The 18,682-nt window shown below is 38.0% G+C and overlaps 1 protein-coding gene across 1 annotated transcript in view; it reads right to left on the bottom strand.

Annotated features, from left to right (window-relative positions):
• Positions 1-18,682, bottom strand: part of LOC138175837 (2-oxoadipate dehydrogenase complex component E1-like) — a 68,627-nt gene that overhangs the window by 47,296 nt on the left and 2,649 nt on the right. The window lies entirely within an intron of this gene.

Here is an 18,682-nt window from a genome sequence, read left to right as displayed (position 1 = left end):
GGAATATAGGCACATTGTTAATGGAGCTGTGAATTAATAAAACCATTGTAAAAGCCACTTAGAATTATGTGAATTAAGTGACTAAAATTTCCACATTCTCTGCACCAGAGATTCCATTATCAGACATGTACTCTAAGGGAATAATTGATAAGAAAATGTCCCCATCTAGACCAAAATATTTATAACAGCACTTTTTGTGGTAGAAGCAACTGGTAACAAAGTGGATGCCCATCGGCTGAAAATGTTTAAACACATTATATTACATGAATGTAATGGAATTTTTCACTTGAGCTCTGTAACCATCTTCTATGATACTGTGAAATGTTAGAAATGATGCATCTTCTCCAGTGTCGGGATGACCTGGGGATCAAATCTGGGCTCAGATACTTAGCACCACACCCAGAAATAACTGGCCGTGTAACCTTGAGCAAGTTACTTAACCCCGATTGCTTAAAAAAAAAAAAAAGAAATGATGCATCTTACTGTGTTATAAGAAATGACCAAGTTTTTTTTCAAAGAGACCTTGAGAGTGTCCTTGTGTTGCTTCTTCTGACCACCATGTGAGCATTTGCCCAGTGTGAGTTCTCTGTAAAACAGTCTTTTAGGCAGTTATGTTTGGTATTCCAACAATGTAGTCAGTCCATTGGAATTGTGCTCTCTATAGCAGAGTTTGGTATGGGAGATACTGGCAAAGGGCCGCCTAACATGGCATGCCTACATCAAAGAAGGCAATGTGCTCTATGAGCAAAGCAGAACTGAATGAAGTAGCTCAAAAGAAACAGGAGGTGCACAAATTTAGAAAATTCACCCCAAATGTTCACATGGATTATTTGTGCCCGACCTGTGGTAGAGCATTCCCAGCTCATGCTGGTTTAATGGGCCACAGTCTGACACACTGTAACTTGACTCTAACATAGTGATGTCATCTTGGTCCTCTTTGAGAACAAAGGACAACAACCAACCAACAAATAAAAACATGATAAATACAGAGAAGCATGGAAAGATACATATGACTGATAGGATGAAAACAGAGAAGAATTAATATTAAAAGCTGTCTAAAAGCAGAAGATACAGAATTATACACAAATTGTAAGGCTTCATAATTTTAAGTTCTTCATAAACTGATTCTGAGTGAAATAAGTTGAGCCAAGAAAACAATACAGGTAAACAACGACTACAACAATGTAAACGTAAACATAAAATAACAACAACCACAAAGCAATCTATAGGGGTTGGGGGAGAGAGGATACTGGGAGAAATTTAGGAGCTATTTATTAAAAAAAAAAAATTGCCAACTGATTTACCAGAAAGGCAATGCCCTACCCATGTTTGCCATAAAGTTTCTTTTACAATTTTCCCTATTGCTAGACTTTATTTTTTTTCTTTTTAGTGATTCCATTGTTGTGGGAAACCACTTATATGGAAGCTCCCTCCTCCAGTATCTCACAGATGCCTGAGACATTGGGAGGTTAGTTGACCTGGCCCAGTATGAGCGTCAGAGGCAGGACTTCATCTCAAGTCTTGCTGACTACAAGGCCAGCTCTCCAGCTACTCAGCTGCCTCTCAAAACACTTAATCAATTACGCTGACTCTACTCAACTGAGATAGCCCAAGTAATGAGGTAGAGTTTTTGTTTTAACATCATTTTCAAGACTATATATAAAAGGGGAAGGGGAAGAGGCAGTAACTATAGCTTTATTATAACTTTATTATATATATATATAAAACTTTATTATAATTATAACCTTATTAGGCATCTACTATGTGCCAAGTATGCTACAACTGAATATGCTCTCATTCTGGGATAGGGAACCATAAAAATGTCTAAGTCTAAACAAATACAAAGTATATTCAAGATATGGAAGAAAATGCTGTCTTTAAAGCAAAAGGAATGAGACAAGCATTTGTTAAACATCTATTATTTGGCAAGCATTGTGCAAATATTATCTCATTTGATTCCCATAGCAACCCTAGGAGACAGGTACAATTATCTCCATTTTAAGTTGAGGAAAGTGAGGCAGAAAAAGGTCAAGTGACTTGCCCAGGGTCACAAGTCTAGTAAATATCTAAGAATTTGAACTTAGGTCTTCCTGACTCTAGGATGAAGCATTCTATTTCTCTGTAGCAGCTTGTAACCTCTATAGGCCTTCTAGAAACAATTTTTTAGAACTAATCTTTTCATTTGTTGTTCAGTCACTTCCAGTCATGTCCAGCTCTTTGTGACCCCATTTGGGGTTTTCTTGGCAGAGACAGTGGAGTGGTTTGTTATTTGCTTCTCTAGCTCATTTTATAGATGAGGAAAATGAGGCAAACAGGGTTAAGTGACTTGCCCAGGATCACACAGCTAAATTAAGTGTCTGAGGCCGCATTTAAACTCAGAAAGATGAGTCTTCCAAACTCCAGACATCACACTCTATCCACTGTACCACTTAGAACTTATTTAAGTCATTCTAAACTTAAGCTTTCTTTCTGCTTAGACAAAGAAAACTCCAAAGTGAAAGAGTCTCCACTAATAGCTAGGTACATGTGCCCTTGAAAATCTCTTTAATTAAGCTGTTTTGGAGTTCCGATTTATAGTTTTCCCTGACAATAGGCAACATTACACAATAGGGCAGAATACAGTTACAGTGCCCAGGAGAAAACTTGATTATAATTTTGCTTTATCAAATAGAACTATAGTTACATAACTTTCAGCACATCCTTGCAAAATCACTTTCCTAAAATCACTCACTCCCACTCTTACTTTTCCCTTTAATGAATCTCCTTTCCAGATGGTCAAAGATAAACTCAATAGTTCTTTCTGTTCTTTCTTTCTTTCTTTCTTTCTTTCTTTCTTTCTTTCTTTCTTTCTTTCTTTCTTTCTTTCTTTCTTTCTTTCTTCCTTCCTTCCTTCCTTCCTTCCTTTCTTTCTTTCTTTCTTTCTTTCTTTCTTTCTTTCTTTCTTTATTTCTTTCTTTCTTCCTTTCTTCCTTTCTTTCTTTTATTTTGCTTTTTGGAGGGCAATTGGGGTTATGTGACTTGCCCAAGGTCACACAGCTAGTAAGTGTGTCAAGTGTCTGAGGCTCAATAGTTATTTCCATTAACTGAAGTAATAATATTTCTTCCTTCTCTTAGCCTGATCATTACCCTAATCCAGGTAACTTTTCAAGAGAGAATTGCTCCTAAATGGATCAGTGAAGAGCTCCTTGCCTTTGCCTGGTGACAACACTAATACTATCCTCAAGGAGAACAGAGTTTCTCCTGGAACACTCAAGGAGGGTATCTCAAAGAAAGTGGCAAGGGGGAAAGAAAATTTAGTGAAATGCATTGGTTTAGAATTAACTTATAAGCATTTCTTGTCCAGTTCTTGTCAAGGACATTATTGTCCTAAAATTATTTTGTAATATGTAGTCATACAAAGCACTAGAAGCAAGAAATCAGAAAAACTTGTAGAAGCTCAGCATTTGAGAATACCTTGGACAGAAGTTAGGGATTCTAAGGGGCAGAGGCGAGGTGGCATGGGAAATCGTCTGTGAAAAAGCCAAAGCAAAGATAGGAAATGGAATTTTGTGCACGAACAAGTTAGCCAGTTTTGTCTAGATGTCCAGAGGAAAGGGGAGTAATAATTGATAAGCCTAGGAAGGTAGGTAGGAGCCAGAATATGAAGGGCTTTTAAGTGCTAAACAGAAAAGTGTATATTTTATCCTGGAGGCAACAGGGAACAAAATAGGGAGCCTCTGAAGGCTCTTAAACACAGCAGTAACATAGTCAGACTTGTGCTTCATAAGATTAATTGGGCCAGTGAATAGAAGAATTAGAAAGGGGGGACTGGACTAGACTAATTAAGTGGCTATTTCAATAGTCTAGAAAGATCAGAATCTATAAACATTGTGAGAGAAGGGTGATTAAAAACCACAAGAATCTAAAAAAGAATGTAACAGCCTGATTCTTAGAGTTTTTTGTTTTATTTTTTTTAAATCAGTATTGTGATTCATATTGCCACATTTTAGGGAAATGACTGTCAAATTTTTATCCTATGTTATTAAAAAGCTCCTGTCGCACTATAATATTCCTCTTCTTCTACATTATTACATATATTACATATACCCCCCACACCCAGTCTTTCCTGTAAAAGCAGTTACCACAAGATAGCTATTTTCATCTTTTTATCTCTGACCACCTCCAAACTAATTTTTAACCTATACAGGACCCCAAATCCTGTTTAAGAAATACTGTAAGAACTAAATCCATACTTCCCCTACCCCTATTCCGAATTGGAAGTTCTTAATATATTCAAAGTTTGTTTGAAAATTGAGCCAAAAGCACATGACATTGCTAATAGCTAGGTACAAGGTACACAAATTTTACAGATCAAAGTTTAACCAGTGAAAACACTGCTATTTAAGAGGTTGCTGTGAGTGTAGTCACTATCTTTTTTTTAAGTCAAGGCAAATTTGGGGAATAATTAAAAATCTTGATGGAAGTCAAATTTTCAGAATAATTTCATCCTAGTCATTACCATATAACAAGGGTATGACATGGCAGAAACTAGTGGTTTGATGAAGGGCATAAGAATAAGATCACAAACTAATTTTATCCCTTCCCACTTCTATGCTATCCTACACAAACACACACACACAAAAAGTTTTTATTTTTTATATTCAGGGTGTTCCAAAAACCTCAGTGCTGTTTTAAGTAAAGCTTAAGGCTATCCAGATACCTTACATCTATGAACTTTTATGAACTATTACTTTTATCTGTGATAGGAAAGCGTATGCATTGTCAATAGTATATCTAGAGGGAGTCACTAATAATTGCTCACTCTTCACATTTTCCCAATCTGATCCCTTTCATGACTAAAAAAAGGGGGTACTTTTTTTTTTTTTTTGCTTTTTGGAGGGCAATTGGGGTTAAGTAACTTGCCCAACGTTACACGGCTAGTATTTTTGTGTGGGTGTTAAGTGTCTCAGGCCGGAACCAAACTCAGATCCTCCCGACTCCAGGGCCAGCACTTTACTCACTGCACCACCTAGCCACCCAGGGGTACTTTTTTTAAAGACAGCTGCCAAGGTGTAGGAATGAGGTTTGACCATGAAAGAAAGAAAAGCCAGTGAAATCATGACCTTCATCATTTTTAGCCCTGTGTCCTAACTACATATATTTTATTTTCAAAATAATGACACAAATTATCTGCCATTCAAGAATAACACAAAAACAGATTATAAATGAGATACAATTTCAGTACTCTGTATGTCTTATTATGAAGGTAAAAAATCTATTTGTGACAAACATTCTTTCAGTGGATGTCCTATAGAAATAATTCTTTGATGGTCTTGCAGTCAAATATACATAGAACACTATGAGCTAAAGCATGAGATGGGGTTCCAGATTTCTAAGAACTTCAGAGTATTTGGGACATTAATTTGTAAGCATGATACTGTCTGAGAATATTAAAATTGATCCTGTATCATTTTCTTATTGATTCCAATGGGTTGCTTGTGCTCAGGCCCCAGCCCTAAGATCATATGTCTGGAAGTCACCCAGTAATGCCCCTGTGAGAAAATTTTCCCTTGTTGCAGAACACATGCAGACCTAACCCTGTATTTCCTTTATCAGAACAGACACAGGGATGCCTGATCCAAGGATTTTTGTCCCTGGCTGGCCCAAGGACTCTCCCTCACTCCAGATCCTCAATGTCCATGCCTCTGGCTGCTAAACAAAAACTGTCTTTTCTCCCTCAATGTCTGGAATCAACAAAGTTACCTCTGCAGACTCCTGAATTTTCCCATCCATAGATTACTGATTACTGATGCCTGCTCCCAAAGACATCTGGGCCCCTGGTAAATTCCCTGGAAGTCCCTAGATTACCTTAATTAGCATCCTTGGCATTACTTTCCATTGTCCCTTTTCCATATAAACCCCAGCACCATCCTCACTAGCTTGCAGGTTCCCTTGGAACTTTGCCTTTTGCCACTTGACTAAGAGAAGGTTTGAGTGTGTGAATTCATTCCACGCAATACTGCCTTGGCATGCTTGGGGTTCCTATTACCCCTAAGCTCTTCAATCCTATTTACAGTTAATTGATTGTGTCCTGTAACTGCCTAAGTCATGGTTCTCTGTTTCTGAACTTAGTTCAGAATTCAAGTGGCCTGTAATGGCTTAAATTTAGAATTCTCTCTCTCTTGCTAATTACAGTTCTATTCTTGCCTCAAGAAATTCTGCTAATCTTGGGGGATGTGGCTTGCCTTAATGAAGTCAGGCCTAATATCTTTATACAACCAAGTCAAGGATGTCTGGTTTGCTCTCCAAAAAAATCTGGGCCCTTCTCTTTTCAGGAGGGAAGGGGTTTGCTGCTAGCCCTTCATTACAACCTTCCAGCCAATCATGTTGTTTCCCAGGCCTCAGCTATAAAACCAATCTTGTTTCTCTCAACGCCAAAATGTCACCTACCCTGTTCTGTTTTTTGTTCTTTACTGCCCAAAATTTATAAAAGGGAATCTATCCTTTTGCTCGGGGTCTTTGGCTAAAAACTGAGGCAGCCATTGACCCATCTTATTTTCAAGTTTCACACTCTGTGAATAAAATGTTATCCTGCTCAGAGAAATGTGCTTCAGTTTACTCTTTTGTTAAATTTCACTTGCAATGAGTTCAAGAATAATATACAACAGGAAATGGTTATGTCAAAAGGATACACTGGTAGCTGTAGTCACAACCCTGCACACAGGCAGCCCAGGACATAGGGTCGTTTCTCACTAGAAGTAGCAGTGGGATTCAGCAGCCTCTTGGGTGTCTGAGCAGCCTTTTTTTTTTTTCTTTTTGCCTTTTGGAGGGCAATTGGGCTTAAGTAACTTGCCCAAGTTTACACGGCTAGTTTTTTTTTGCGTGTGTGTTAAGTGTCTGAGGCTGGAACCGAACTCAGGTCTTCCTGATTCAGGGGCCAGTGCTTTACTCACTGCGCCACCTAGCCTCCCCCTGCGCAGCCTTTTAAGGATCACACTACTCACCTCCTGGTGTGAGGAAGGGGCTACTAAAGGTGCCCTAAAAATTGTCTGCTTACCTAACCCTGGCCTGATTACCACAGCAGGCAGGGAATCCCACTCTGTGGTCAAAACACCAAAATAATGTACAAAAATGTCTGCAAAGATGATTCCACTCACCATTGGCACATGGAATATGCACACACCTATAGACAACACAAAATCCAGTAGACCTGAAAGATGAACAGCTATTGTTGCAAGGGAACTCAGCAGCTATCACATCCAAATAGCAGCCCTGAGTGAAACAAGACTGGCAAATGAAGTACAGCTTACTGAAGTCAGAGCTGGATACATATTTTTTCCGGAGTGGCCGCGGTGAAGGGGAGCGCCGTGAAGCTGGCATAGGTTTTGCAATCAAAATTAATCTAGTCAACAAGCTGGTATACCTGCCAAAAGGAGTGAATGACAGGCTCATGACAATGTGACTGCCACTTGCAGAAAAATGTCATGCCACCATCAGTGCTTATGTTCCCACTATGACAAACCCTGATGAGGTCAAAGAAAAATTTTACAAAGACCTAGAGACCCTTATCATCAACGTGCCAAAAGAAGACAAGCTTATAATTCTGGGTGACTTTAATGCTAGAGTGGCAGGGAGTCCTAGGGAGGAATGGAGTTGGAAACAGCAACAGCAACATTTCTTACCACTGAAGACTTGTGCATCTCCTCATTAACAATACTGTCTTCCATTTACCTAAACACAATAAAACTTCAAGGATGCACCCTTGCAGCAAAGATTGGCATCTAATAGACTATGTGATTATAAGGAGAAGAGACAGATAAGATGTGAGAAGATGAAAGCAACATGTGATGCAGAGTGCTGGACTGATCACAGACTTATCCTTTCCAAGCTAAATATTTTCATTCATCAAAAGTGGCATCCCCAAGGCAAAATGACTACCAGAAAAATTAACATCAACAAATTAGAGCTCTTCTCTGAGTGGGAGCAATTTGTTGCTAACTTGGAGGGAAAGTTGAGCCAAAACACAGCTGGCAACTGTGAAGCAGAAGAGGATTGGGCAGCTTTCAGAGATTTGGTCTATAGCACTGTATTTGCTCATCTGGGTCAGAACACTGGCAAACACCAAGACTGGTTTGATGAAAATTATGTGGAAATTCAGCAGCTGCTAAATGAAAATGAGAACTCCACAGGATTTACCTAGAATAAGAAAGGAAGGGGTTGAATAAAAAAAATCTTTGTACAAATTTCTCTGATAAGGGCTTGTCATCCAAGATATATAAATTACACACACACACACACACACACACACACACACACACAGGCATGCACACACATACACACAGAGATAGCTATATCCAGATATATGTCTATCTAGATAAATTTTTGTCTATATAAAATAGCCAAACCCCAGTATATAAATGGACAAAGGATATGAATAAACACTTCTCAAAAATACTGTAAAGTATTCACAACCTCATGAAAATATGCTCCTAAATAACTAATAAAAGAAATGCAAGTCAAAACAACCCTAACGTTTTACCTTACACCTTGTAAATTGGCAAAAATGACCAAAAAATGGCAATACTCAGTGTTGGAGGAGTTATGAAAGAACAAGCCCATTAATACATTGTTGGTGGAGCTGTGAAATAGTGCAACCATTTTGGGAAACAATCTGCATTTATGTAAATAAAGTGATTAAAATATCCGTACCTTTTGAACCAGAGACTCCATTATTGGAGTCCATTATTGGACTCTATTACCCCTCAAAGAGCCTGTTGATAAAAAGAAAGTTGCCATATACTTCAAATATTTATGGCAGTATTTTTTGTAATAGTTAAGAGTTAGAAGCAAAGTAGATGCCCGTTAACTGAAGAAACACTAACTAAATTGCAGCACATGAATCTAATGGAATATCACTCTGCTATAAGAAATTATATGTGTTATGAATACAAAGAAACATGGAAAGACCTATATATCTATGAACTTAATGCACAATGAAATAAGCAGAGCCAAGAAAACAATATATACAGTAACTACAATAATGTAGATGGGAAGAAAAAACTACACACCAAAAAATCAAAAGTAAATGCAACAAAATTATAAGGATCAAGCAGCACTCAAATGAAGAGATGTGAGAAGCCATCCCCAGCCTACTGCTTCATAGAGGTGGAAGATCTATAGGTATTACACATCAAAAACATTTTCAGACTTTTTCAATGTATTGACAAGTTGTTCTGACTTTTTTTCTTCTCTAAAAAATATTGTCATATTGGATGGCTTTCTGAGAAGGGGAGAGGAAATAGAAGGAATACTTGGGATAACTTTGGTGGTATAAGAAACAGAAAATATCAATAAAAATTTATTTAAAACAGAAATTTTGAGCTTTTAAATCAACAAAACGAAGTAAACATAATTTTTAACTTATTACATTTGATAACATATTTCATTGTAAATGTCTACAACAACTTATCAGTTACCTGTATGACACTGGGCAAGTCACTGTGTACCCTTTAGTTTTCTTTTTATCCATTCATCCCTATGAGGTAAATATGTTTCATTCTCTTTAGTTGTAGCTAGTATATAAATTTTTATTATAGTTCTGTTTTATTAACTTAGTATTATTTCATTTAGGTCTTGATAAATCTTAATTATCTAAGAATCAAATAAATGTAGATTTCAAGTTTAGAGGTCAACAAGTCCAATACCCCTTATTTTAAAGTTGGGGAAAGTTGGGCCCAGAGAAGTTAAATATTTTGTCCAGAGTCCTACAGGTAATAAAACGGCAGAGCTAGGACTTAACCCTGGCTCCAAAGTCCATATTTTTTTCCACTGAACCACATTAGAATATTCATGACTTTTTTTTTTTTTAAGCAATCGGGGTTAAGTAACTTGCTCAAGGTTACACAGCCAGTTATTTCTGGGTGTGGTGCTGAGTGTCTGAGCCCTGGATTTGATCTCCAGGTCATCCCAACACTGGAGCAGGTGCTCTTACTCGCTGAGCCACCTGGCCGCCCCTGAACCATATTATAATAGCATAAGAATTACTAGAAAATGAAATAGATGCCTTTCTAATTTACAGGTTGATGAAGAATTCATAACCAAACTAAAAGTGAAGATCACAGAAGACAAAATAATAAACAATTTTGATTATATAAAAATAAAAAGCTTCAGGGCAAACAAAAATTAATGTGACTAGACTAAGAATAGAAATTGCTGGGCAGGTAAACCCCCCCCCTAAAAAAAATTCTGCATCAGATATTTTTTACAAAAGCCTGATATCTAAGATAAAGGGAACTGATACAACACAAGATTTTTTTCTTTATATTAGTTCAGGAGGGTTGCAAGAAAGGAACTAGCCCAGCCTCAAGGGGAGGCAGAGGATAGGGATATGTGGATGATCAATGAGAGGCATAGTCCAAAGAGAGGATGGAAGGGAACAGTCAGTCAGTTGACCCTGGTTGCCTTTGCCTTATAGAGAAAACAGAAATTACCCACCCTGAATTGTAGAGAGGAGGCAGGGGAGGAAGAAGATGCTTGTAGTGGACTGGCAATGGTCATGGTGAAACATGGTTGGGGTCTGGAGTCTGCTAGATCTCTGTACTATCTGCTCACCAATCAGTACAGTATCTCTCTAGGATGGGAATTCCAGGAGCATCAGCCATGGTCTCAGAGTGGCATGCCAGAAAAATGGCCAGATTGAAAACAGGATTGGGAGTCCGGTTTATAACAACGGCATTAGCTAGCATTCATATAGAACTCTAAGGTTTGACAAGGGCTTTACAAGTATGTCATTTTATCCTCACAACAATCCAGGGAGGTAGGCACTCTTACTGTCCCATTTTACTTATGAGGAAACTTAGGTAAATAGAAGTTAAGTGACTTGCCCAAAGTCACATTAGCTATTAAGTCTAAAGTTGTATTTGAACTCTAGTCTTCCTGATTCCAGGTCCTGGCTTTATCCACTGAGCCACCAGCTGTCTCATATTCTTATATCCCGATAGAGATGGTAAACTCCCTCCACCAAGGCAGATCTATATGTCATCTACAACTTATAGTCTTAGAGGTTTGCTTGGGGTATGACATTTCAGGTCTAGACACACACATTATTAGGCACAAAAGATAATTGAGAAGACATCATTAACTACCAACACAGATATACTTTCTTATCTCTTTAAAATCTTTTAGAAAGCTCTCCACAAGGATCAAAGGTATTCTTGAGGAAAATATGCAGAGCCAGATTCTCCTCTCAAATTTTCTATAACACGTTACATCTTTACTATCACACAAATTACTGAAAGGTATAGTAAACATGAGAACCCACTGTGTTTACTTATTACAAATAAGAATTTGACCCAGAATAATAAGTGGGTTTTAAAAGCTCTCTACCACAAAGGTATTCAACATATTTAACATAAGTTAAGATCACCCATTATTCCTAAATAGATGCAACTCCAAAAAAATGTCCAAAGACTCTCTGATTAACAATATCAAGTAAGGCACAAAATAAAAGTATTTGCCATTTTTACTATGTCATCCTACATGGAGCCCAAACGAAAGAGAGCTTCGCTACAGATGGTGAAGTCCTCCAGGGGCCCTTGTTTTGTGGATGACATTGTATCGATTATTACATTCAGTACCAGAATAAGACCACTCATTTGTTCAGTCTAAAAATCCACACAGGAGGGCCAGCAGATGAATTAATCAATTAATTCACAAGCACTTACTGAGTACCTACCATATTATAAGCACTATACTCAATATTGAAGATTACAAAGAGTTTTAACACTTTATTTTAGGAGATGAGAGGAATGGCATTAGATGGGCAACCCACTAAGGTAGTTGATCCACTCATGTATATCTTAGATAAAACACTGCAGATGGACAATGAATTTGGTCTGACACTAAACAGAAAGACAGTAGGCTATATTATTTTTCTGGACTAAATTTTATTTTGTTAATTTGATGAAAATCTGCTTTCTCTCTCTTCCACATCCCTCTTATCTCTTTCTTGAGACAGGAAGAAAAACAAAATCCCTGTTACAGACACGTCTGACATATATCCAAACAAAATCCCTGCATTGGCCACATTCCAAAAATGTCTTAAATTGTACTCTGAGTCTCTCACCTTTCTGTCAGAAGGTATATAGCATTTTCATCATGAGACCTCTAGAATTGTGGTTGATCATTGTGTTGATCAGAGTTCTCAAGTCTTTAGTTGTTTGTCTTTATAATACTACTGTTATTGTATAAATTGTTCTCCTGGTTCTGCTCATTTTCCTCTGCATCAGTTCATATAAGACTTCCCAGGTTTCTCAGAAACCTTACCCTTTATCATCTTTATAGCATTCCATTCCATTCACATACCATAACTTACTCAGTCATTCCCCAATTAACAGACACCTCCTCAGTTTCCAAAGTAGGCTATATTCTATAGTCTTTTCAATGATACTAAGTTGCTCCCTGACATAAACACCTATCTTGTTAACTTCAATGTTTTCCTGATAATGCTTTATGACAGCAAATCATGGAACACATCAGTCTCTGAAAAAAAATCAATATTGCAAGTGATCCAAAGGGCAATGGAAAGAAGTGCAAGTAGTGCCCAGAATATTGCTAACAATTACTTGTAAAAAATGGTATAAAAGATATACAGGAAATATATAATTAGGAAGGAGCCAAGCTATTCATGAAAGATAACGTTTTCATAACAATAAATATTCATTTATAATAGTAATGAATATAGAAGGGTCAGTATCCCAATCCCCTGATATTGATGATGATGAGAGCTAGGGAATAGCTATTGTCAATAGGAAATATATTATACATACAGAGTATTGTTTGTGTTGGTTTATTTTGTTGGATTTGTTGGATTGTTGCTTTGGTTTCTTTCCCCAAAAAATGGTTTGGCTTCAGTTCTCTTAAAAGATTCAAGACACCAAATGGAAAAAATCTCAAATGACTTGAGTTCACTACCGGAAGATCCTAAAGCTTATATCCTTAGTCCCCTGTTCATTTTTATAATTTTGCTGTTCTGATTCAGCTACGAAAAACAAATTCTCATTTGGCTTTGCCCTCTGTCTCTTGTCAATAGTTAAACTTGTTTATCTTGTTGGTCAAGATCATGACATCTGGCATCACTCTCACATTTGTGAATGTTTTGTGGACCCTACGTGGTATTTGCTGAGAAGTTTTTTTCCGACTGGAATCATACCGGCTTCAGATGCAGCTATAATAACCTGCCTCCTCCCCTCCTACCTCTCACAAAGCAAGAGAGGAAAAGGAGGAGGAGATAAGGAAAGAAAGCAGCATCAGCTGCTAGATCTTCCATATGGTGACTACATATACATTAGTGCATATGAAAAGAAAGCAAAATCAAATTTAGCAGAATTCTAGACTGACTTGAAAAGGGACACAAAGCAAACATTTTTTGTTGGTAATCAGTTTGGCTCTAATAACAACAACGATGATGATGGCATTATAGAAACGGTAAGGGTTCGTGCAAGATTTTGTCCTTCATTCTGTGTACTTCTGATTATCTTTTGTTGATGGTTCTTAAGTTTAAAATCAATGAAAGAAGAAAATTTAAACCACTACAGACATCCTGAGTCTCTCTCTGCCTTGGGGCCTCTTTTCCCTTTCTGTGTTGTTTCTCTCCTTTCTCCTGGCCTTTCTACATCATTCCTGGGCTCAAGAAACATTTGCTACGAGTTTTCTTCTTTTTTTTTTTTATCAATGGTGGATGGAGAGAAGGTGGGGGTAGGGGGAATGAATGCTTGTTAATTGAAAAAAATTATTTTTTAAAAAGGAGCTTTAGTGATTTCCTCTCATATCTAAGAAAAAAATAGAAAAAGGGCATTTAAAGCTCTTCACAATCTGGTTCCAACCTATCTTTCTAGGCTGATTTCCCATGACTGCCCATCAAGCTCTGTACATTCCAGCTAAACTGACCTATTTATTTCATTCTCCCTAGCCACAACATTCTTTCTCCTGTCTCCTTTTTTCAGTTATTCCCAAGCCTAGAAATCCCTCCCTCCTCATTTCTGCCTCTCAAAATCCCAACTGTCTTCAAGATCTCAGAGCTCGAAGCACCACCTCCTATATGAGATATTTTCTGATCCCTTTCCCCATGCCACCTCTGTTGTCAGTGTCCTCTGTTATCTGTCAAGGACTCCTGTATTTTTAAATTTATATTTCTTTTATAATGACTTCTCTGTGTATATGTTATTTCCCCTTTAGAATGAAGGGTCCAGGAACGATTTCATTTTTTCTTTGCACAGTTACTGTTAATAGACAGTCAATAAATGCTTGTTGAATGGATGATCTTATCTCTTCCTTTTTACAAGTTCAATTATCATCTCTGCACAGATGACTCCTAAATCTATTATCTACAGTCCCATCTGTACCTATATATTCAGCTCAAATCCCCCTCCCGAACTCCTTCCTCATGTTGGAGGCAGCCAGATAGTTCAGTGGGAAGAGTACAGAGCCTTGAGTTGGGAAGAGCCACCTTCAAATCTGATCTTAGATACTTAGAAGTTGTGTGATCCTGGGCAAGTTACATAGCCTCTGCTTTCTTCATTTTCCTCAGCTGTGAAATGGGGATGACAAAAACACCTATCTTGAAGGGTTGCAGTGAGGATTAAATAAGCTGATATTTGTAAAGCACTTAGCATAGGGCCTGGAACACAGAAGGCACTATTATAGAAGTGCTTATTCCTATCCCCTGTTTTGCATGCTAGATGTAATCTCTGTGTACTGTCAGCATCTAAAATTCAACAGATGCAAACTGGAATTTGTCATCTTTCTCCTTCAACTCATCTCACACTTCTTTCTTTCTGTCAATAGTACCCTCTTTTTCCCAGTCATGCAGGGGTTCACAGCCTTGGAGTCATCCTTCATTCTCCCTTCTCCCTCATCTCCTGCCCACCCAAAATAAATTAGTTCCCAAGTACTATTACTTGTATTTCCACGGTATTTCTAATGTCAATTCATCCACATGGCCACCATCTTATTTCAGGCCCTCATCACAGTCTCATCTGGACTATTATAATCCCTCCCCAGTTGATCTCTCTGACCGTAATGCCATCCTGCTCCAATCTATTCTTCAACCTGTGGCCAAAATAATTTTCCAAAGTCACAAATCTGATCTCTGCTCAAAAATTTTGATTTTCTACTGCTTAGAAGATAGGACACAAAACTCCTTATGTTGACCTTTAAGCTCCTTCATCAACTGATTTCAACCTGATTCAACATGCTTCTCCTTCACAAACTATATTTCAGATCTGTTGGACTACTAGCTACTCCCCAAACTATCTACATTCTGTCAAGACTCCCATGCCAAGACCACCCTTATCTTTTTACTATTAGGAGACACCCTGTTTTCCAGAGCTAAGGCCCCAACAAGGAAGCTGTACACTGAGCTTGACATAACAACAATCCTTTGCACTCACCCTCTGGCAAAATCACATAATTATTGTATTACTTTGACCAATACCCAGGTATTCTCTGACCTGGGACAAACACTGGACAAGCTCGGACAAGTTCCAGTCATGAAGCCCTGCTGTCAGGGGGACAGACAGCTCACTGTGTAGCCATTGCTATATGTATTAAGATTTGATCTCACGTAAAGTTGTTGTCCTTCTAAAGAAGGCTCTGGCACACGTGTCTAGTTTCTCTCCTCCAATGGAATAAAGGAAGTTTTTGCTTATGACCACTGTTGATACTATTTTTAAAAATTTTATTTCTTAAGAGTTAACTGTGGTTATGATCATCTGTGTGAGCTCTTTGGTATTTTTTGAGTTAACAGTAGTTGTATAACCTCTGACTTTTTGGTCACTTGGTTTTTTTACATGACAATTCCTGCATGCTATCACCTATATAACACACTATCTTTGTATTTGCCTTTCTATCTTATATCTCTTCAAAGTCAGTCTAGGCACATTATGTGAAACCTCAACTTCCCTCCAGCTCAAAGTATTCTCTCCTTTTTCAAATATTCCTAAGGCAATCTTTTTAGGTGTATCATCATCTCCCAACCATACCCTATTCTTGTAAAATACTTTTCTGTGGCAGGTCCAATAAGTTCCCTGAGGGCATGGATTATGTGTGTCTGTCTCTCTCTCTCCCTCCCTCCCACTCCCCTTAGCTTCAGAACCTAATAAAATGCCTTACATACAGCAGGCTATTAATAAGTGTTTGCTAAATGAATGAAGAATAACATGGGAGCACCAGGCTGGGGTATCAGAACTGGAGGAAACCTGGCCAGGAGAATAAAGACCTACCTGATTGGTTGGTTGTTGTCCTTTGCTCTCAAATAGGACCAAAATGACATCACTACACTAGAGGCAAGTTACAGTGTATGCAACTGTGCCTGATCAGACCAATACAAGTTCCGAATGTTCTACTACAGGTAGGGCACAAATAGTCCATGCAGACATTTGGGGTGGATTCTCTAAATTTTCTCTAAAGATCTACCTTGTGAATCTGAGAAAGAGTATCACAGATGAAGCAACTGGCTAAAGGTACTAGGAAAGAAGGGAGAGAAAAAGGGAAGAGGTAAAGGAATTGCTATGGCCATCAAGGCCATAGCCTTTCCTATGGCTGTGCCTGAAACACAGTAGGTGCTATATAAATATTAGCTATTATTATCATCATGGTTTTGGAGGTATGTGTGAAATTGGGAGTTATGGGGTAGGTAACAATATTTTTCAGAGTGTTGGACTTCAAGTCAAGAAGACTTGAGTTTAAATCTTACCTCAAACACTTACTAGCTATGTGACCCTGTTCCAGTCACTTAGCCTCAGTGTCCTCATTTATAAAAAGAAGGGTTTAGATTCAATAGTTCTTTCAACTCGACAGAATCCTATGACTTTCCTGCTTAAGCTATCGTTACTCTACTAGCTCAATGCTATTTAAGTCTTAATCTGAAAAATTCATTTATAGTAGTAGATTCTCTCTGTCATTTAAAAAGTCTTTGTTTTGGGAGATTTAAGTTGCAGTATAGTAACTATCCAAACAGGGATAAGAATAAACAGCAAAAACTAAAATTGTAAGTAGGTAGATCATTTTGAAGAAAACTACAAATACAAGAAGTTTTTGAGGGAAAGAGGCACTTTTTTTTAAGTTTTATGTTGACAAAGTATGAGAATACTTTATTAAAAAAATAAGAAAAGAAAGTGAAGAAAGTTACTCCCCTTAAAAACAAATAATAACAGCCAAAGTCTATAATCCATAACACTGATTCCTTCCCCCATAGTCTTTCCTGGCTATCATACGTTATCATACAACGTAGCAGTTCTGATTTCAAAGGGCACATTTTAACATCTGCAAGTATACAATATATCAAACTCAATGAGAAAAAGAAGGTAAGGAAGGGGGGAGGGAAGCTGCTCCCCTTCTTTTGTTCCCCATCTTATAAGAATAAAGGATTTTAAAGTGGACATACATGTTCCATGGTCAGGAAAGGGCTCTGGATTTGTAGTGAGAGGACAAGGACACGTGCTTTCTTGGTTAACTTACTATATCACTATTTTAATGAAATACTTTTTGGACTACTTTGTAGTCTACTTGAAAACAGACGTCATCTTATTCCTATTCCTACTATCTAACATCTAACTATTTAACATTAGTCAGGTCAATAAACATTTAAGTAGGTTCTTCAATCAGGTTTGAATAAAGGAATCATCCTCGACTCTTCCCTCTTACTTATCCCCTTGCCCCCATATTCAAATCATTTGCCAAGCCTTGTCCATTCTGCCTTCTTAAGAGCTCTTGCACCTCTTCTCACTAATCATACCATCCTAATTCTGTCCACACTTCTCACAGAGACTATTGCAAAGATCTAACTGTTTCTAATGCATTCAGTCTTTCCCTCTCCAATCTATCCAGACAGTTGCCAATCTGATATTCCTAAAGTGCAGAGATCTGATCATGTCATTTCATTGCTCAAGAAGTTTCAATGGCATATCATTGTCTCCTCTGTTTGGCATTTAAAGGTCTTCACAATTTGGATCCAGCCTATCACTCCAGAGTGATAGCATGTTATTCCCCTTAATGAATTCTAGGTTCCAGCCAAACTGGCCTGGATAATCCATCTCCCACCTCCATGCCTTTGTACAGATTGTCCCTTGAACATGGAATTATCTCCCTCTTCAATTCCAGCTCTTAGAACTCCTAGCTCCCTTCAAGGCTCAGCTCAAACACTATCTTCTTCAAAAGGCTTTTACTAATTCCTCTCAGCTCTTAGTAGCCACCACAAATTTATATATTTTATTTTGCATGTTTTTATTGGCTGAGTCTTGTCATTTCTACTTTTGTAACATAGCATGCCCTCCCCTCTCCTCCGACACTGTCACCACTCTGGTTTCAGGCCCTTATCATCCCAGACCTGAACCACTGCAATACCTGCTGGCTGGTCTCTCTCCATTCCAGTTTATTCCTCCACTTGGCTGTAAAATCAATCTTCCTAAGTATAGGTCTGACCTTAGCAACCCCTAGTCAATCAACTCCAGAGGCTCCCTCTGGATTACATCTAGGTTCAAATATAAAATCCTGTTTAGCTTTGGACACCTTTCATAAGCTGGCTCTTTCCTACCTTTCTAGTCTTCTTACACTTTATTCCTCTTCACATACTCTGACCCAGTGACATTGACTTCCTTGCTGTACCTTGTACAGGGCACACTATCTCCTGACTCCAGGTATTTTC

The sequence above is a fragment of the Petaurus breviceps genome, unplaced genomic scaffold (assembly GCF_028583685.1).
Source record: "Petaurus breviceps papuanus isolate PSGF00001 unplaced genomic scaffold, PetGlider_PUasm1.0 79, whole genome shotgun sequence".
Classification (NCBI taxonomy): Eukaryota; Metazoa; Chordata; class Mammalia; order Diprotodontia; family Petauridae; genus Petaurus; species Petaurus breviceps.
This window is presented reverse-complemented; position numbering and strand designations above follow the sequence as displayed.